General features: G+C 41.5%; 1 protein-coding gene and 1 pseudogene across 1 annotated transcript in view; one reads left to right on the forward strand and one right to left on the reverse strand.

Moving 5' to 3' along the window:
- ca10a (carbonic anhydrase 10 (inactive)a) overlaps positions 1-21,648 on the forward strand; it is a 320,448-nt gene that overhangs the window by 208,148 nt on the left and 90,652 nt on the right. The gene's annotated exons all lie outside the window — the stretch shown is intronic.
- The window catches only part of LOC146702536 (uncharacterized), a 123,564-nt pseudogene that overhangs the window by 72,208 nt on the left and 29,708 nt on the right, over positions 1-21,648 (reverse strand).

Here is a 21,648-nt window from a genome sequence, read left to right on the forward strand (position 1 = left end):
CAGACTTGTGTGGGCAAATGCTCACATTCGATGGCGTCTGGCACGTTGGAGAGGTGTGCGCTTCACGGATGAATCATGGTTCACATTGTTCAGGGCAGATGGCAGCTGAGAATGTCCCAGTTCTTGCATGGCCAGCATGCTCACCGGACATGTCACCCATTGAGCATGTTCGGGATGTGCTTGACCGGCGTATACGACAGCGTGTACCAGTTCCCACGAATATCCAACAACCTCGCACAGCCATTGAAGTGGAGTGGACCAACATTCCACAGGCCACAATTGACAATCTGATAGACTCCATGCGACGATGTGTTGCACTGCATGAGGCAAATGGTGGTCACACCAGATACTGACTGGTTCTGGGTCCCCAGACCCCCAATAGCGCAAAAAACTGCACATTCCAGGGTGGCCTTTTGTTGTGGGCAGTCTGAGGTACACCTGTGCACTACTCATGATGTCAGATCAGCATCCTGATGTGGCACACCTGTGAGGTGGGATGGATTATCTCAATATAGCAGATGTGCCCACTACCACACATTTGGACTGATTTGTGACCACTGTTTGGGAGGGATGGTTATATTGTGTATCTGGAATGAATTTTAGGTCTCTACGTCCATCCCATGGGGAATGGGAGCAGTAACAAAGGTGTTGCGTTTATATTTTTGTTGAGTGTAAATGACAAACCTGGGATGATACCAAAAGAATGAGCGGCAGCGAGCCGCAGACGAGGAACAGGACACCGTGGAACACAGACGAACCAGCAACAGGCAGGAGAACACACAGGGCTTAAATACACACACCGGTAATCAGGGGATGAGAGACAGGAGGGCAACACACCTGGGAGAAATCAGAGCTGACGGGACAGGGGAAACGTAACCTGAACACACTCACATGAGACGGGGACCTTCAGAATAAAACAGGGAACTCAGACACAGAGAACCAGACAAGACACTGAACTAAACAGACAGATTCGCAAGCAGACAGTGTGACGCCATAGACAGACAGAGGGAACACGGAAGTGGGACCAGGGCAGGCACAGAACAGAAACCTAACAAATGGCAAATCATAACAGAATACATAATCAGAATAAACAAAAGCATAAAGAAACAACAAAACACTGAGTCGGCAGACTCAGGACCATGACAAAAACCTCAGTTGTGTACCTCTGGTAATTAATGGAGAGATTAAGGATGATGGTCTTGTTGTAGCTTATGAAATTCCATAAATGGCAATGAAAAATCAGATTTAGGTTTCAAGAATATACAATGTGGATCCATCAGCTCATCCTACATATGGGTTATGTTTAGCTTCTCTGTGCATCAATATATTTTACTTTCCTCATTAAAAACATGTTTCTTCTTTTGAAACTTCTTTTTTTCCTCTCCTGTCTTAATTTTCAAACAACACCGAACATCTAATTCTAATGAGCCTTGCAGTGGACTAGCTTGAACTGGAAAGCAGCGGAGTTAGATGTGCCTCAACACTTTTCCGGGTTTGTTTAAGGGCAGTTCTTCTCCTCGTCTTTAAAAAGTGATGCTTGGGAAGAAATCCCCATTCGTGTCACCTTTTAATATGATGGGGTTGCTGGAGCTTATCCTTAACTGTCGAATTGAAATGCATTGTCAGGGTACATAGTGGGCACAGTCAATCACTGGGCTAACACAGAGACAAGCACTCGCACTCACGTCAATTTTAGAAACACCAATTAACCTAACAGGAAAATTACAGAGACAATTCAGTTCAATTTTATTTATATATAGCACCAAATCACAACAGCAGTTATCTCAAAGTGCTTGAGACAGGACACAAGACAAGCTTGTGGAAGAGAGTCAGAAATGAATAATAATTAATGATTCACTAGCCGGGCCCACGTCCTCATTTTATGTTTGACAGCGTTTTTGTAGGCAAAGTTGAATGGCTTGGACATGAATTGAACTGTGTTTGGGGAAGGCTTCCAAGGGGAGGGAGGGTGGGGCACATAAACGAGAATGAACAGCTTGTAGGACTGGAGGAACCTATAAAGATGAGAACCAGAAGGAGCATTTATGGAGGCGTGGTGCCGCTCCTGAAATTCCGATACTTAATCTCCAATTATGCGAACCCAGCCCAATTTTTACTCTTTAAGTGTGCGTGTGTGTGTGTGTGGGGGGGGGGGGGGATATGTGTGTATTCACATCATTTATGTTAATGAGAGTGTGGGGAGTGAGTTGGAGGGTGGGGTGTGCTGCTTTTAACTATGTAAAGCACTTTGTGCTACATTTTTTGTATGAAAAGTGCTTTATAAATAAAGACTGATTGATTGATTAAATGCAGAGTGCTACATAAACATGGCCTGGGAGCTTAATGGTCCTCCACAGTATCTTTGGTGTTCCTACGACTGCGCTGTTCTAGCAGACCCAGTAAGGGGGTCACAGATCCAGTTACCACGGGGACCTCTGCTGCCTTCACTCACCAAATCTTCTCGAGGTCCTCTTTCAGCCTTTATTTCTCTAGCTTCTTATGTTCATTCCAACTGATATTACTATCACATATAGCTATGTCTCTCACTAGTGCCTTCTTCCTTAGCTAGTCCACCACTACTATGTACAACTGGTTAGCCATCACCAGTTTTTCCATCTGTATTTGGAAGTCCCACAGGATCTTAGCTCCACACCCACTAGAATGGTTGAGACCAACCATTTTGACCATTTTGACCAGAACAGAAACAGCATTAGTGAAGGTCGCAAATGATCTTCTTATAGCCTCTGACAGTGAATTCATCTCTGAGCCTGTTGTGTACTAGACCTCAGCGCAGTGTTCGATACTGTTGACCTAATTTATTACAAAGATTAGAGCATACTGTAGATACTAAAGGCTTGAGTCACATCTATCATGTTACTGGGGAGTCTTCGTCATACACAAAGGTTAATTAGTAGTTCTGGAGTTCCGCATGATTCTGTGCTAGGGTCAGTTCTGTTTATATTATGCATGCTTCCCCTAGGCAGTATTATTAGAAGGCATAGCATACATTTTCACTGCTATGTAGATGATGTCCTATTATATATTAAAACATGATATACATCCTCCCTCTGAAATCCAGACGACAGTGAGTCTTTTCTTGCTCATCTGAAACTTCCACTGTCTCCCACTATTTTTCCTTATCTGGTAGTATATAAACATGCATGCTCAGCACAGTGTGCCAGGTAAAAAATTAGAAATGGGGCATTAATGATGCATTAGCAATCTGTGGGAGAAAAAAAAGTCACAGTAAATTACATGCAGGCAACGTAATAGTACCATGGCAATTTATACTTAATGGTTACGATAAAGCTATTTTAACCATTGTACATGAAAAAACCTGTGATACAAGTTGATATATCGCCCACCGCTAAGATGATGCACAGCTTAAAATTTCCATGAACCCAAATGACACCAATTAATTAAACTCCCAGAGTGTCCTAAAGACATAAAGACCTGGATGACCTCTAATTACCAGCTTCAGATAATACTGAGGTTATTGTACTGCCCTAAAAATCACTTACTCTCGATGGAATTACCTCAGTCTCCAGTAACACTGTCTTGGAGTCATTTCTGACCACAATATGTCCTTCAATGCACATATTAGACTAATATGTAGGAGGGCTTTCTTACATTTGTTTAATAACTCTAAAATTACATACATACATTCTCAAAATGATGCTGAAAAACTTGTTCATACATTTATTACTTCTGGACTGAATATTTGAAATTCATTATTATCAAGTTGTCCTAAAAACTCCTAAAAAAGCCTTTAGTTGATCCAAAATGCTACAGCGAAAGTACTGACAGGGTCTTGAATAATCAGGCCTTATTGTAAAGATCATAGTACCATATCACCCCAATAGAGCACTTCGTTCTCAGACTGCTGGGTTACTTGTGATTTCCCCCCCGTTCTGTGGAACCAGCTTCTAGCCGGTCATGGCAGATGGCTGCCCCTTTCTGAGCCGTGTTCTGCCTGAGGTTTCTTCCTTTTAAAAGGGAGTTTTTCCACTCCACCTTTAGCTAAAGTACTTGCTCATCAGGGGTTTTCTGATTATCGTAGGGTCTTACAATACCTTACCTTACAATATTAAGCAGCTTGAGGCGAATGTTTTTGTGATTTGGCACTATACAAATAAAACTGAGTTAAACTGAATAGAGTTCCAGTCCACACTTGGCACAGATGTTACTGTATACTGTGCTAGCCACTTGGTTATGGTGTTACATGAATGTCCAGACTGCTAGCATCTTGGGTCTTGTTGCTAAGTGCTGGAATGTCTCGGGGGCATCTTTGCACAGCCTGCACCTGGGGTCTTGTCTGGTGCGGTATATGTCAGGCTATCTTGTCTTTAGAACCTGTTCCTGTGATGCCATGATTGCTGCCTCTCTGCTGTATTTCTAGGATTTCTCGATTATCGGCCACTTCTTCTATCTGCCAGTGCTACATGCTGTGCAAGGGCCTGTCCTTCCATGATAGTTCGTCTTTTTGTTTCTTCCTTCTTGCTGAGGGCTTATTGTGAGACTGGAGGTGTGGGACCTGATTGACTGGTATTCATCAATATATTTGATGATAACATTGGTGGGTTTAAGTACAGTCATTGGTGTACAGCTGGGGGCTGAGAATGCAGCCCTGTGGTGATTCGGTGCTGAGTGACGGGGACCTGCTTGGGTTGAGGGGGGTAGACAGTCTCTGATGTGCAGAGAAACTATCAACTCGAAAAACTTCATGACATGGCTTCTAACTAAAATGAGCAGTGACGGTCTATAATTCTGATGTTATGCACCAGTCGTGGAGTACATAAACACAGAGCCCTTTCATGATTAGATGATCCACGCCGGCTGCAAAAACCAGCCTCCCCTAACAACACACTCTGAACTTGCTGCTCCACTCCTCCCCTGCAGCCAAGCCACCAACCACACCCCACCACATATATTATGAGGAAATTGCATTCACAACCTGCAAGGTTGGAAAGCTCAAACACACGCTACGTAATTAACCGACTAATAAAATAATAAAATTCGCCTCACTGAAATGCGGCACCATAGCACGTCATATTATTCGTCAGATAGTTCCACTAAAATGCTCCAAAAGGCACTAGCAGTGCAAACACACTAAAGATGTCCAACCTAGTCATTCAAATTAGTAGCAGTAAAGCCTGACAGACACCTCAGTCAGGTACATTGGCAACTACGGCCAATCAAACCAGTGACATTGACTAGTGGTGTGTGGATGTGCTGACATATTGATTCTTTCAATACCAGATATTTTCGTTCTAGAATTGATTAAAATATTGATTTTTTTTTGTAATTAGGGGTACATTTAATTTATGTAATGTAGTTTATGATTAATAGGAATACAGTGGAAAATAAATATATTATTGGGATTGTGTGAATGATTGGTAGGAACTAATTCTTCTTCTGCCTGTCATAGTAATATGTAAAATACAGTTGTGTAAATGCATCACAGCTCTCATTTGCTCACTCCCTCAGTTCATGACCGTAGGCGGAGTCATGTGTGGAGCTATTTCAGCCCCACAAACAGCAAAGACACATGTGACACGTGGCAAGGCCACAAACCTTGTCAAATGCAAACAAAGGTAAATTATAAAACATAATAAGATGAGTTTATGATGAGGTGAACTGAAGAGACGAAGACGGACAGGTGCTGCTGGGTGAGAGAAACTGCTTGAGGAGACTTTTGGTGTTGCAGGCAGGCTCTATCCTGGTGCAGAGGGAGAAAATGCTGCTGGCAATGTTGGAAACTGACTTACATCTAGGCTTAGGTTTTTGTGTCTATCTTTAAATGAGAGGAATTCAACACATCCTTTAAAAAATTCCATTTGTTCAAATTGTAAAGCACTGAAAGTAGATTATATACACTAGAGATGGATCGATCTGATATTACGTAACGGTATCGGTCCGATACTGACCTAAATTACTGGATCAGATATCGGAGAGAAATAAAAAATGTAATCCGATCCATTAAGTATCACAAAAGCACCTCACAAAACTTGCAACATAGCGTAACCCAGCTCATAATCTTAGTACGTCAGAGGAGTATGCTTCATGTGATAGAGCGGCTGTGGCGTGCGAGTCCTGTCGGCGGTCTGGTTGAGCATTTGGAGCCTCGCTACCGAACCAGCATTTCATCTCAGAGAAAGGTATCCCAGAGAAGTAAAGCCAAGTGTGTAAGTTCATCTCTGAATGTTTGTAAAAGCATTCCCACGTTAAGCTTAACAACCAATATATGGAGCGACTGCCTCTTCTCTCTCCCTTCCCAATGTTCCCTCTAATTTTTCATGTGTCTGAGCGAACACACAAACTCCCTGAGCGTCCCTTGGACCACTGTGAGCAACATTAGACGTGTGCACTGTGGTCACGCCAGCATCGAATCCATCCAAGTTACATGGTTTATTAAAATAATCAAATTACAGCATTTATGTTAGACTACTTTTAATTAACTGCTTTAGCCCACTTACAATGAAAATTTAAAAAAATCTTGTTCATGACCTGTGCAGTATGTTAACACTATTGGAAGTAAAAATAACTTGAACTCCAATTTTGAAAACACAAATTTCTTTTTTTCTTTTTTTAAAAAGTAAAGCTCTGACTTGTATTATGAGTCCGAGTCTGTAGTCTGGGAGAGAGTCTGTAACTCTCTGTCTGCAAAATACAGTATATAATAACCAATGTTGGGCAATTAATTATATAGTTACTTCTTCAAAAAAGTAACTGAGTTATGCAAACAACAAAGTTTTTTGCAGCTGTTTATCTAAAAATGCAGCCAAGGCATTTTTAAAAAAATAAACATTTCAAACTATTTACAGAACAATCAGGTGTTCTGCATCAAATTTGATGCCACACAAATTATTTATGCCACTCCAAAAAATAATTTCTGCCCACTATGAGATAAAGGAGAACAGCAGGCCTGACAACAGGAGATGTATCACTCCTGTAACACCTGTAACATGCAGCAGTCGCCTGCATGTTACACACACAACAAAACTATTGACTAAACGTCGCAAATCTCTCACATCTCAAAACACCGCCGTCACTCCTAAAACTTCCCCCTTTCCTAAACAACTAAATGCCATGTTGCCATATCATTTTTTGATTGGTCGCATGGTACTTTTTTCAACGAATAGGAAAGGGTGGGGTTTTTTGGTTTTGTTTTTGCTCACAGGCGGAGAGCGCTTTCGAGCATTTTCCTTATAAAACGCTGTTTTCCGCAGTAAATATAAACAACGTTAGTATTCAGGAAGAAAATGAAACATTGCATATATTTTTATCAGAACTCTGGTTTTACGTGGCCTATCAACACATTTTAAAAACTGGTATAAAGTCCACACTTTTTCTGTCAATTGTTCCGTCTGACCTGCTCACATCTCCAATCGTTGTACACGTTGTCAGTGAAGTTGGCCCCCCCACCTTCTTCAAATCCAACAAAATCGATGTCAAACGTTTGTGCTATGTTTGTGCTGGTTTGTGCTGCAAAAATTTTTGTTTGTGCTCCTATCATTTTAAAGATATTAATAGAAATTTCTAGAGGTCATCAAAGGTCAACCAGCCCCCCCCCCCCCCCCCCACACACACACACACACACACACATTACCCAAATCAAAAAAAATTGGTGTCAATCAGTTGTGCTGGTTTGTGCTGCTAAAATTTTCGTTTGTGTTGCTTCTGTTTTAAAGATATTAATGAAAAGGTAAAGGTCAAAAGGTCAACCAGCCCCCCCACATTACCCAAATCAAAGTGTGTATCAGTGTATGTGTATGTGTGTGTCCAGAGTTCAGCTGAGACAGTGTCCTTCGCCCTGCTAGGCTAAGTAAACAGTCTTCCAGCCAACCCAGGTGGTCTTGCATAGTATAGGAAAAAAGCAGTCTATGCACAGTCTGTTATCAGGGTGTTTTTGTTCAGCTCCAGCCTTGAGACCACAGCTGGCGCTAAAGTGGTAGTCATGGTGGTTTTTACTTTAGTGCGAACAACTCATGTGAATTTCAAAGCTGTTCTAGCAGTCCAACACTGGTCTCTCAATCTCCTGTTGGAGAGCTGTGAGCTTCTCCATGATGTTATCAATCTTGCGCTCAAAGAGCAGATTCTGAGAACTCACGACCCCCGTGATCTTCACCAAGATGTAATCCAGTTTTCGCTCAGCAGTCTTATTCTGAGTGTTCACGGCAGCCTCAAGTTTCTCCAAGATCTCATCCATGCTGTGTTCAATGAGCCCATTTTGAGAACTCACGTCCCATCGTTTCAATCACAGTGGGCAGCCTTGTGGGGTCCGCTTTCTTTAATCTTTGATAAGCCAGGGCCAAGCCAGCTTCGATCAGCAAGAACCCTGTTATCATGGTTCCAAAAAGGTAGATGTCTTCAATGTCCTCAATCGACAGTCCCACCAGGCACACGACCCTCCAGTTATGCCACCCGTCCATCGTGTATCCGGCAGGGAAAGTACCTCCAGGACACTCAGGTTCACCCGAGCCCAGACTTCTCGTTGAGAAGAGGGTGTCAATTGCATTCAGGGACCAGTTGATCAAATCCATAATTCCTCTTTTAGGTTTTAACAGACTGTGACAGAGTGTTTCAGGGAAAGAGTGGAAAAAATAGACGAGACTAGACAAGGACACAAGAAGCTAAGCAGGGAAGATAAGGGAAGGGAGAGGAGAAAAGTGCGACCGCCTTCGCCAAGACCCAGAAGAGAAGAGAAGATTGTTTGTGAAAGTTTTGTTCCTCCAGCGAAGGAAGTTGACTCATAATTCCTAGTTGTACAAAATGTCTGAATTTAACTAATGTCCCTGACTTTGGACAAATCACCAATATGTATATTTGAATGCTGATATAGGCTACGTCCACACTAGCCCAGATAGATTTGAAAACGTCATTTTCATCTGAAAACGGTCCGTGTCCCCCCTATTGTTTTCAGTCGTTTTCACAGAGTTGTGCGTCCACATTAAAACGTCCGAAAGCACTTAAGCTCCAGTACTACGCATGCGTGAAACGCAAGACGATTCGACCTGCCTCAGTTCTGTCTGCCGTTTATTTACTTTCCGGCTCTTTGAAACGTTGCGGCAAAATGTCGAGGTAAAGTTTTTTAAATGGACTAACAATGAGGTGGAGTTGTTGCTGCGAGTAACACAAAAGTACAAAGTTGCAAAAGTGAGTGAGAATTAAAGAATTTGAAGAAAAGCTATCTGAAGCATGTACAAACTGATATTAATCTTTAATAGGGCTGTCAAAATTGAGCGCAAACAAAACAACTGCTGTATAATGCCCTCCGCTATCTTAGTTTAACTGGTCACTTGACTGCATCACATGACTAAAATGTGTCATCGTTTTCAAAAAGTCCACACTGCAACACGAAAGCACCGTTTTCAAATGTATGCATTTTCGGAAGTGTTTACAAAATGCTGCGTTCTCCTTGAGCCAAAACGCCATCTCAGTGTGGACAGGAGGCCAAAACGGGGAGAAAACGATGCGTACAAACGATGCGTTTTCAAACGAAAATATTAGCCATATTTTCAAAGTATCAATTCTTTTGTGCTGTCAGTCTATTTGACTATTGACTGCAAACCTGTTGGTCTCTCAGCATTTAGGCCACCTCTTTGAGGGATAAGATAAGCATCCTCTTCACACTGTGAAGAGGATGCTTATCTTATCCCTCAAAGAGGTGGCCTAAATGAGAGCTGCCCCTTCAGTTCCTCCCATAATCTGCTTGCTCATTTGTTATTTCAAATTATGTATCAAATTCAGAAACAACAGGCAGGCCACATCCAGGACCACCAAATATTAAAAACTGTTGATTTTCACAAAATGTTTTCAAACATTTTATCCTGTTGAGTGTAGCCTCTCCATAAAGTTGCTTAGCAGCTGTTTGGTCGGTTCATTCAACCAAGTTTATTGAAAGCCATTTGCTTCTCTTGAGTGATTTTAAACCCTTGCATTCGTGAAGGTTGAGTTTAAAGGTGATTACACTCCCGTTTGTGCAGGGGGGGACATCGGGGAAATATGGGCTCTTTTCACTGCCATATGTTTTCATGGTTATAATATATGGTGCAGGAACACATTGCGGCTTGTATAGTTTGTTCATACAAAATAGCTTTGTGTAACTGTTTGGAGAAAACCTGATTCACACTTAGATTAATAAGATTATTAGTAACCTTTTTTTTTTTATCCCAATCGTGCAATGGTCTTATTCCTTTAATGCCAAATGTATCATGTTTGATACATGAGTTCTTGTGAGTTACTGAGATATGATACAAAATAAAACTCATATGCAAATTAATATTTAAAATAACAGTAATATTTAAAATTTGTCAGAAGGTAATTATTTAATGGTTCAGTCTTTACAGTTTTAAGATACTGGACATAGAAAGCAGAGGTCAGAGAGGTCACTGAAATTGGAACATGGTTTGAGTCCTGTTCTAAAATATGTGCTTGATGTTGGAGAAGTAGAAGTATTTTAAACTCAAAACATCTTTATATGTTTCAAGTTTTGGGAAGACTAGAATCATTCTGTAAGCTTGGACAAGACAAGATTTGGCAAGACAAATCTCTACTCAGGGTACATTTACTTGCCTGTAGCATTCGCTGCTGGTTCAGTTTGTTTCACTTTCACTGAAGTTGTTGAAACTTCATTGCACTAAACTTTTGAAACGTTTGTCAGTTTTGATATAGAAGTTGTTGCCCTCAGAAAGTACAGCTGATAAAATGAGTTCAACCTGAAGTCAATTTATTTCCAATTATTTTTGTCGATTTTGTGGATTTCTTGTACTTTATCACTCCTCTCTCAGCAGCAGAATCAAGACAGCGGTAAAAGTGCTTTAAGACATGTTCCAATGGAAACATGAAAGCGCTGAGTCAGTGATCTGGGCTAGAAGACAGAGTGGCCGCTCTGTTGAAGCTAAAGCTATTTCTCATTGTTTGGCCTTCGTAACCATGGAAACCAATGCAAAGCAAATGGCATGGCATTGGAGTTCTCATATGCCTCTTCTCCACTTGAGAACAAACAGATCAATAAAGAGAAATTTCCAGTTTAAAAAATCACTTTGATCTCACATCCATTAAACATAATTCATTAGCTAGGTAACCTTACTAAATGTATCATTTAATGTTTGGCGACTGAGAGAATATAGTAGGTAGATTGCAGTAATCTATTTTAAATGTATCAGAAGTAGACAGCGGTACTACAATTTGATGTGTTAGTAGATTAGCTGTCTCCAAGTTATTCAGATTATTTTATGATTTAGTATGGAAAATAAAATGTACCTAATGATATACATATGTGAGTGAAGTTGTCGTGTTTCCAAGTTCATGTGTGAACTTCAATGATGTTGTTTAAATCTTACCAAATCTTCCCTGATAAAACTTGGCCTCTTGAAAAAAAACTTTTTAAATTATAGCCTACAGTTCTGAAAGGCACTTATGAGTGATGTTTTCATATGAACAGGACCAACAGACAAGAAAAAAAGTCAGTATAAAACAATCTGTCTTTTATCATTTAGAATAGGAGACTTGTTATGGTTGTGTTTACCAAAACCTCTTTGCTAGTAAATAAACCCATATGGAAAAGATATATATAAATCTTATAAAGTTTGTATCTGTCTTGTGTGAAACTTGTATGAAAAGCATACAAGAGTGAAAACAGATATAAGATCCCTTGAAAAATTATATAAATGAAAGTTGTATGTTTTGGATACTTACTAAAACAATATATGAAAGTAATGATAAAGTGGCCACTTTCATGAGTAAATTGTATAAGCCTTATATGATTCACTATATGAAGTAGGCCACATCTTATGCAAGTCTTTTATAAGTTTTTGCTACAGTGGGGCAAAAAAGTATTTAGTCAGCCACCGATTGTGCAAGTTCCCCCACCTAAAATGATGACAGAGGTCAGTAATTTGCACCAGAGGTACACTTCAACTGTGAGAGACAGAATGTGAAAAAAAAATCCATGAATTCACATGGTAGGATTTGTAAAGAATTTATTCGTAAATTAGGGTGGAAAATAAGTATTTGGTCACCTCAAACATGGAAAATCTCTGGCTCTCACAGACCTGTAACGTCTTCTGTAAGAAGCTTTTCTGTCCCCCACTCGTTACCTGTATGAATGGCACCTGTTTGAACTCATCATCTGTATAAAAGACACCTGTCCACAGCCTCAAACAGTCAGACTCCAAACTCCGCCATGGCCAAGACCAAAGAGCTTTCGAAGGACACCAGGAAAAGCATTGTAGACCTGCACCAGACTGGGAAGAGTGAATCTACAATAAGCAAGCAGCTTGGTGTGAAAAAATCAACTGTGGGAGCAATCATCAGAAAATGGAAGACATACAAGACCACTGATAATCTCCCTCGATCTGGGGCTCCACGCAAGATCTCATCCCGTGGGGTCAAAATGATCATGAGAACGGTGAGCAAAGATCCCAGAACCACACGGGGGGACCTGGTGAATGACCTGCAGAGAGCTGGGACCAAAGTAACAAAGGTCACCATCAGTAACACGCTACAACGGCAGGGAACCAAATCCCGCAGTGCCAGACGTGTTCCGCTGCTGAAGCCAGTGCATGTCCAGGCCCGTCTGAAGTTTGCCAGAGAGCACATGGATGATACAGCAGAGGATTGGGAGAATGTCATGTGGTCAGATGAAACCAAAGTAGAACTTTTTGGTATAAACTCAACTCGTCGTGTTTGGAGGAAGAAGAATACTGAGTTGCATCCCAAGAACACCATACCTACTGTGAAGCATGGGGGTGGAAACATCATGCTATGGGGCTGTTTTTCTGCCAAAGGGACAGGACGACTGATCCGTGTTAAGGACAGAATGAATGGGGCCATGTATCGTGAGATTTTGAGTCAAAACCTCCTTCCATCAGTGAGAACTTTGAAGATGAAACGAGGCTGGGTCTTCCAACATGACAATCATCCAAAACACACCGCCCGGGCAACAAAGGAGTGGCTCCGTAAGAAGCATTTGAAAGTCCTGGAGTGGCCTAGCCAGTCTCCAGACCTCAACCCCATAGAAAATCTGTGGCAGGAGTTGAAAGTCCGTGTTGCTCGGTGACAGCCCCAAAACATCACTGCTCTCGAGAAGATCTGCATGGAGGAATGGGCCAAAATACCAGCTACTGTGTGTGCAAACCTGGTAAAGACCTATAGTAAACGTTTGACCTCTGTTATTGCCAACAAAGGTTATGTTACAAAGTATTGAGTTGTATTTTTGTTATTGACCAAATACTTATTATCCACCCTGATTTACGAATAAATTCTTTACAAATCCTACCATGTGGATTCATGGATTTTTTTTTCACATTCTGTCTCTCACAGTTGAAGTGTACCTCTGGTGCAAATTACTGACCTCTGTCATCATTTTAAGTGGGGGAACTTGCACAATCGGTGGCTGACTAAATACTTTTTTGCCCCACTGTATTTCCTTTGCATATGGGAAGTACCAGCAAAATTAATACTTTCCACTTTATTGTTTACAATAATGAGAAACCCTATAGCAGCCTGCAGAAATGGAGGGTTCTCATCTCACAAGTAGGCTTTGGGTGTGCCCCAAATCTGATTTATGCCGCATCCTAGTAATATGCCTGACCTTAGTTTGAGCGCCTCCGAGCAGGGCTCAGTCTGAAAAAATGCATTGTGTTGTGGATTGACCAGCAGTCAAATCAGAGACTCTTTGATACCTACCTGATTACTAGGTGTGCAACAATACTCGTATCGATATTGAACCGTTCGATACAGTGCTTTCGGTTTGGTACACATATGTATCGAACAATACAAAATTTTTGATTTATTTTATCAACTTTTCTTCTGACGATGCTGTCTGTGTTGAGCGCTCAGTGGATCTGCATTTGACTACTCCGCCCGCCTAGGCTGCACTGTCGAGTGCAGATCCACTGAGCGCAGCGCAAGCTAACAAGACAAACGCTTAGCTCGTTGCAACATGGCAACTGCCTCAACGAAACTGCCGAAACTGAACCTCCCCCACCCTCATTCAGATCTGGCGTTTGGAACTATCTTGTTTTTCATGTGAAGCATGACCCTGATGGTAAGCGCGTCATGGACCAAAGTAAAACAGTATGTTGGATGTGCCACGCAATGATCAATTGGTGAGAACTAATGCGTTAGCGCAGTTAGCTTGTTGACGCCGTCCAGTACCCACGAAAGGGGCGATCCGCGGTAACTCGTTAACGGAGATTTGCCGCGTTATGGCGTTAATGTGATTTTATTATTTTGTTGTTTCAGCAACATTAAATTTAAAAACTACTTTTGAGTTAAAATATATATTTATAATTTTAATATTATTAAAAAAATTACTGGTGCGCTCAGCGTTAATCTCGTTGAAATGATGTTAACCCATAACCGCATTAACACGGCAAATCTCCATTAGCGAGTTAATGCGGATTGTCCCGTGTTTGGGGCTGGACGTCGCTAATGCGTTAACAAGCTAACTGCGCAAACGCGTTGATGCCGTGCAGCCCCACGCATGCGTTAATGTCATTTTAATTGATGACGCTGACAGCACTAGAAATTACACATGTGTAGGAACATATTTTTGAAACTGTCTTAGCAAGTGTGTGTGGTTATTGCCACTGTGGAATCACACTAAATCCTCATCTTCAGTCAGCTCTGTCCACTGCTACAAGGTCTCTAAATGTCATGAGCACTCACTGTGAAATTGTAATTAAGAAGGTAATAAATAAGTGATCGAGAAACACTCTCACAGGCCTGGACAGACCAAGAGACATCCAGCTAATTAAGATTTTATGATCAATTAGAAACTTTCATGGTGAGGGAGATTTTAGCGCAGTGCAACACAGGGATTTAAGTTAAGTGCTCCTTCATTTGTTTCCTCAATTTCTTTATATACTGTATGTACATTGTGGGAGTTTGACTGAGTGGGCAGTTTTCCTAAATACTCCAACTCGGTTTGGTGCACACCCCTCTAGTGTGCACCTCTATCCAGGTTGGCGTGGGAAAGGGCTGTAAAGATGACCAGGCAGATTTAAAGTGGCTAAAAAGGAATGTGCAGTGCCTTTCCAAAGCGTCTCACAAGCAGTGGGCAAAGCCAAGTTGGAATTATTGTCTTTGTGCACAAGAAGTGGTTTTCTAAGAGCAGAAAAACAAAAACATGAAGGAAGAAAAGGATGTAGTCCTGCAGACTATAATGAATTTCAGGTTGAAACTAGATCGTGGACAATTAGGGAAGAAGTGGTTGACTTCCTAAACAGTGGTTCTTCAAGGACTCATTTCAGATGGAGACTGATTCTGCTCCATGTCTGAGAGGAAGTGTTGTCTCATGCTGTCATTAGTCACAGCAGATTAAATCACTCCAAAGCTTTTTGGTCACTTGAATTATCAAAAAGAACAAATTAGATTCCTCCCTTCTTTTTCTTTGTCACATACTCCAAAAATATGTGCAAAATGCCCTCTTGTGTTTACAAGCCTTTGAAAGTTGAAGTGACATATACGTCAGAAAACCAAGGCAGTTACAGAAAGATTGAGATGAATAAGGAGATAAAAGAAAAATAGGGACAGGGAGAGATCACTGTAATGAGCATGACAGATTGGCTTCTAAACCAACTAATTGTAATAAGGCATATCCCCTTTTAAAAATAGATGAGGAGTAATGAGGCAAGGACAGAGAGGACAATACAGAGTGTAATGGCATGTGTGAGGCCTCAATGATTGTCTCTGGAAGGCACACAGCTATATGTGAACATGTCTTTTGGTACAAAATAATTTGTGGCCTTGAGCTGCACATTGGGGAAACAGGTGGATGAAATCACACATTGTGATTTCACATAAATCATTTGTGTTATGTTGTTTGTGTATCCAAGCAAGCTTTTACTTGACAGGGAGATGATATTTTTGCTGTTTTAAGTACCATTTACATCGATAGTATTTTCATTTTCCTTAGTTATTCACTGCTTCAGTATTTGCATTTGTTTTAGTCATACTAAAGAAATGCATGAGACATGGATGGACATTGCATAGATGTGCTCAACAAGTAGGTGCAAAATACAAAGGTAGACTGTAAGGTGAAGATGGACAAAGTAGCTATGATGTCACCAACTGGTTAGCAGCATCCACATGCACAACCCTCTTTTTGTTTTCAATATGACCATGATGAGCAAGTGGTGCATCTGACTGGACAACTGAAAAATACTGGAAGCTCAATAGGTTAGCAACCAGTCATACAAAGAAGTATAACTTGATTTAACCCTCTGGAGTCAATGGACGCACTGGCATGTCGAAATCATCAACAGTAAGAGGCAGCCTCACTACGTCTCCATTTCAACCTTTTTTTCCTGAATGCTTTTGTCATGTTTAGTGCAGTGAGACATGGTAAAAGATTGGGATTTTAGAAGGAGAAAGTGCTTGAGAGCAAAAAGAAAAATCATGATATTCCTTATGTCTGTGAAGGTTCTCAGTCATCCTGGTCATCGTAATCTAAGGTGCTTGGAAAGAAAAGCGTCTGGACTTCTTTAAGTTGCTTGAAGACGTTTCACCTCTAATCTGAGAAGCTTCTTCAGTTCTAAGGTCAAATGGTGGAGAGTCCCAGATTTAAACCCAGAGGGAGTATCCCCCCAAAAGAGGGACAAAAGGACCCCCTGATGATCCTCTACCTAATCACATGAGCCAAGGTGTGAAAACGGTAGTGATATGCGATACCACTGATTTCCTTTCCAATCCAATACCAAGTAATATTCAGGGTGGTATCGACGATACTGATCCGATACCGATACTTTGTACAAAAACTTATTTTATTTATTGTATCTCAAATTATAGCATCATAATGATTACAGGACAACAGATTACTAATTCTTATCACTTAATAATGCAGTTTATCAAATAGAAATAAAAAAACTGAAGTTGTACGCTATTTGAACACATTGCCTGCCTGCAGCACTAAAGGACTCCGTGAGACGTCTGTCTCGCTCTAGCAGCGTCGTCCCTGTCCTTCTCTTTAGTTCATCTCAACATACGCTCGTCATATTCTGTGATATGATTTACTCTGAGGTGTTTGACAAGGTTAGTGATGTTGCCACAACCATACATGCCAACCCTCCCGATTTTTCCGGGAGAATCACGAATTTCAGTGCCCCTCCCGAAAATCTCCCGGAGCCACCATTCTCTCGAATTTCTCCCGATTTTCCACCTGAACAACAAAATTGAAAAACCATGTTGCAGAATTCATAGCGCGGCCCAGCCAATTCCAGTTTCCAACAATGGAGGCAGCTACTTCGTTTTAATATTACTCTTGTTTCTTTTTCTGGGTCACAAAAAAACTTAGCTACATTTTCTCCCTGAAAATATGTTATGTAAACTTCAAATATCTGAACCGACTGACACATCATCTTCAAACCCCCGTGGTCTTTCACTACTCGGGTTAAACATGATATATAAGCCACTTTGATAACTTAAAAATGTTATTGTTTGGCTTTTTCAGTGTTTTATTTGTTCGTGAGTAAATCTGTTTGGCTGAGATTAAAGTTATTAGATTAGAATAAATTAAATGTAACTTTATTAATCCCTCGGGAGGGTTCCTCCGGGGTTTTCATACAGCTGAATAACAGAAAACTAATTAAACAAAGTGTGAGACGGTCGAGAGTTTATGCCAGCGCCCGGTTATATTTTAGATAGCAAGGAGCAGACGGCAGAGTTTCACTCCACCGAGGGAGCCTGTGACTTACTACCCAGCTTTCTTTAGACTGCGAAGGCCGGGTCCTCAGGTGGAAGCAGCCTCTGAATTTGGACACCCCCGCTTTTTCCGGGCCGGCCAATAATAACGGTGACATTTAACGTATTTTATCTGATAAATAAACCCTGTAAAATGTGCCCTTTTGAATGTCTCCCTAATTCTGAGGTCTCAAGGTTGGCAAGTATGGCCACAACACCTCACTTTTTTGCCACATGTATCGCAAACCACGTCTCAGCTGTTTGTGGAGGTAAAATACGTTCACACAATTATGCTCAGCCATTGTTGTGAGTGCGCGCGCCAAGGGGCTGCGAGCCATTTATACAGCCGTATTTCGCACATGACTATGAAAGGCGGAAGAGGAGGTAGTTCCTTTGAATGTAGGCAATCCGAATGTTATAGTTTCTTTCCACTGTTAATGATAAACTACAAATTTATCCCAAATTACTAAAATATCGATATTTAATGTGAGAATTGATTCTAGAACATAAATGATTGGTATCGGAGGAATCAATATTTCAGGATTAAGCCGCACATCACTAGAAAACAGGTGTGGGTCACAATCAGCCAGGGTTTCGGGTGAGCTCATTGTGAAACCTGGCCCCACCCTATCATGCGATTTACTGGGGTCAGATGGCCCAGGACGTGAGTGGGCGTTAAGGCATCTGGGAAGGGATCTCAAAACTGGATTATAGATGGCAGACAGTTGGTGTCGTAAACCCCCGCCTCTGTTCAAAGATGGTCGCTCACAGTGGACATAAATGGCTTCTTTCACTCCTCTGTCAAACCATCTGTCCTCTCTATCCAAAATGTGAACATTGGCATCCTCGAAAGAGTGTCCTTTATCCTTAAGATGCAGATGGACTGCTGAGTCTTGTCCCGTGGAAGTGGCTCTTCTATGTTGTGCCATGCGCTTGTGAAGTGGCTGTTTGGTCTCTCCAATGTAGAGGTCTGGGCATTCCTCGCTGCACTGTACAGCATACACCACATTGTTAAGTTTGTGTTTTGGAGTTTTGTCTTTCGGGCGAACCAGTTTTTGTCTGAGCGTGTTGCTGGGTCTTAAATGCAACGGGATGTCGTGCTTGGAGAAAACTCTCCTGAGTTTCTCTGATACACCGGCTACATAGGGGATGACAATGTTGTTGCGTCTGTCTTTCTTATCCTCCCTAGCTGTTGTCTCGTCTTCTTTTCTGTACCTCTTAGCTGACTTTATAAACGCCCAATTAGGATAACCGCATGTTTTAAGCGCTTCCTTTACATGTGTGTGTTCCTTCTTTTTCCCTTCAGGCTTAGAGGGAACATGTTCTGCCCGGTGGTGTAGGGTCCTAATTACTCCAAGTTTGTGTTCCAGAGGGTGATGGGAGTCAAAGAGGGGGTACTGGTCCGTGTGTGTGGGCTTCCGGTAAACTTCGATGTTGAGGTTGCCATTCTCCTCAATGTGCACAGCGCAGTCCAGGAAAGGCAAACAGTTATCCTTTGTGTCTTCCCTGGTGAACTTGATGTTTTTATCCACAGCGTTAATGTGCGCAGTGAAGGATTCCACTTCTTGTGTCTTGATTTTGACCCACGTGTCGTCTACATATCTGTACCAGTGGCTGGGTACTCTTCCTTTGAAAGAGCCAAGAGCCTTCCTTTCCACTTCTTCCTTGTAAAGGTTGGCTACAATAGGTGACATGGGGGAGCCCATGGCACAGCCATGTTTTTGTCTGTAGACGCCCTCGTTGTATTTGAAATATGTAGTGGTAAGGCAGAGATCTAACAGTTTGCAAATCTGATCGGGTGTGAAGTTGGTCCTGTCTTCCAAGGAGCTGTCTTCTTGTAGTTGTTTTCTGATAGTCTCCACTGCCTCCGTGGTGGGTATGCAGGTGAAGAGAGAGACTACATCAAAGGACACCATGGTTTCATCTGGATCCAGCGTAAGTTTCTGGACCTTGTTGGTGAAGTTGGTGGAGTTCTTGATGTGGTGTGGGGTGTTCCCCACAAGAGGTGCAAGGATGGTAGCAAGGTGTTTTGAAATGTTGTAAGTGACTGAGTTTATGCTACTGACTATGTGTCTGAGTGGGACCCCTTTTTGTGGGTCTTAGGAAGTCCGTAAATGCAGGGTATGGCATCCCCTGGGTAAAGGCGGTGATATGTGAGGCGGTCAATGATTTTGTCCTTTTCAAGGTCTTGAAGGCAAGCTATAACTTTCTTTTTGTAGCTGCTTGTGGGGTCTCACAAGCAGCAGGTTGATCATATTGTACAGTAGATCGTACAATAATAGATACAGAGAAAAAACCAACAATCATATGCAAGCACCTTGGCAACAGTGGGAAGGAAAACCTCCCTTTTAACAGGAAGAAACCTCCGGCAGAAGAAGGCTCAGGGAGGGGCGGCTATCTGCTGCGACCGGTTGAGGTAAGAGAAGGAAGACAGGATGGAAGACATGCTGGGGAAGAGAGACAGAGATTAATAACAGATATGATTCAATGCAGAGAGGTCTGTTAACACATAGTGAGTGAGAAAGGTGACTGGAAAGGAAAAACTCAATGCATCATGGGAATCCCCCGGCAGCCTACGTCTATTGCAGCATAGAGAAATATGCTCTCTAGTTCTAGTCCCAGTACTCTTGCTGCAGCATTTTGGATTAACTGAAGGCTTTTCAGGGAGCTTTTAGGACATCCTGATAATAATGAATTACAGCCGTCCAGCCTGGAAGTAATAAATGCATGAACTAGTTTTTCAGCATCACTCTGAGACAGGATATTTCTAATTTTAGAGCTGCTGCTCAAATGGAAGAAAGCAGTCTTACATATTTGTTTAATATGGGCATTGAAGGACATGTCTTGGTCAAAAATGACTCCAAGGTTCCTCACAGTGTTACTGGAGGCCAAGGTAATGCCATCCAGAGTAAGAATCTGGTTAGATACCATATTTCTAAGATTTTCAGGGCCGAATAAAATAAACTCAGTTTTATTTGAATTAAGAAGCAGAAAGTTAGCGACCATCCACGTGTTTATTTCTTTAAGACATTCCTGCAGTTTAACTAATCGGTGTGCGTTATCTGGCTTCATGGACAGATAGAGCTGAGTATCATCTGCATAGCAGTGAAAATGTCTTCTAATGATGCTGCCTAAGGGAAGCATGTATAATGTAATCAGAATTGGTCCTAGCACTGAACCCTGTGGAACTCCATAATTAACCTCAGTGTGTGAAGAGGACTCTCCATTTACATGTACAAATTGGAGTCTATTAGATAGATATGATACAAACCACTGCAGTGCAGTACCTGAAATACCTACAGCATGCTCTAATCGCACTAATAGAATATTATGGTCAACAGTATCGAACGCAGCACTATGGTCTAGCAGGATAAGCACAGAGATGAGCCCACTGTCAGAGGCCATAAGAAGATCATTTGTAACCTTCACTAAAGCTGTTTCTGTGCTGTGATGAGCTCTGAAACCTGACTGAAACTCTTCAAATAAGCCATTCCTCTGCAGATGATCTGTTAGCTGTTTGACAACTACTCATTCAAGGATTTTTGATATGAAAGGAAGGTTGGAGATTGGCCTATAATTAGCTAAGACAGCTGGGTCTAGAGATGGCTTTTTTAAGTAAATGTATAACTACAGCCAGCTTGAAGGCCTGTGGTACATAGCCGATTAGAGATAAGTTAACCATATTTAAGATTGAAGCATTAATTAATGGCAGGACTTCTTTGAGCAGTTTTGTAGGAATGGGGTCTAAAAGACATGTTGATGGTTTGGAGGAAGTAATTATTAAAGTTAACTCAGAAAGATAATTTTGGAGAAAAAGAGTCTAAACGAATATCAGTGGTACTAAAAGTAGCTGTAGATAATATTACATCTGTGGGATGATTATTGGTAATTTTTTTCTCTAATCAGTTTCTCTGATTTGGGGCCTTAGTTTTCACCGGAGCTACAGTATCCAGAGTGGTA

Source organism: Copadichromis virginalis, linkage group LG8, assembly GCF_057382275.1.
Source record: "Copadichromis virginalis isolate Kocher_CV1m ecotype Utaka linkage group LG8, C_Virginalis_male_GT1.1, whole genome shotgun sequence".
Taxonomy (NCBI): domain Eukaryota; kingdom Metazoa; phylum Chordata; class Actinopteri; order Cichliformes; family Cichlidae; genus Copadichromis; species Copadichromis virginalis.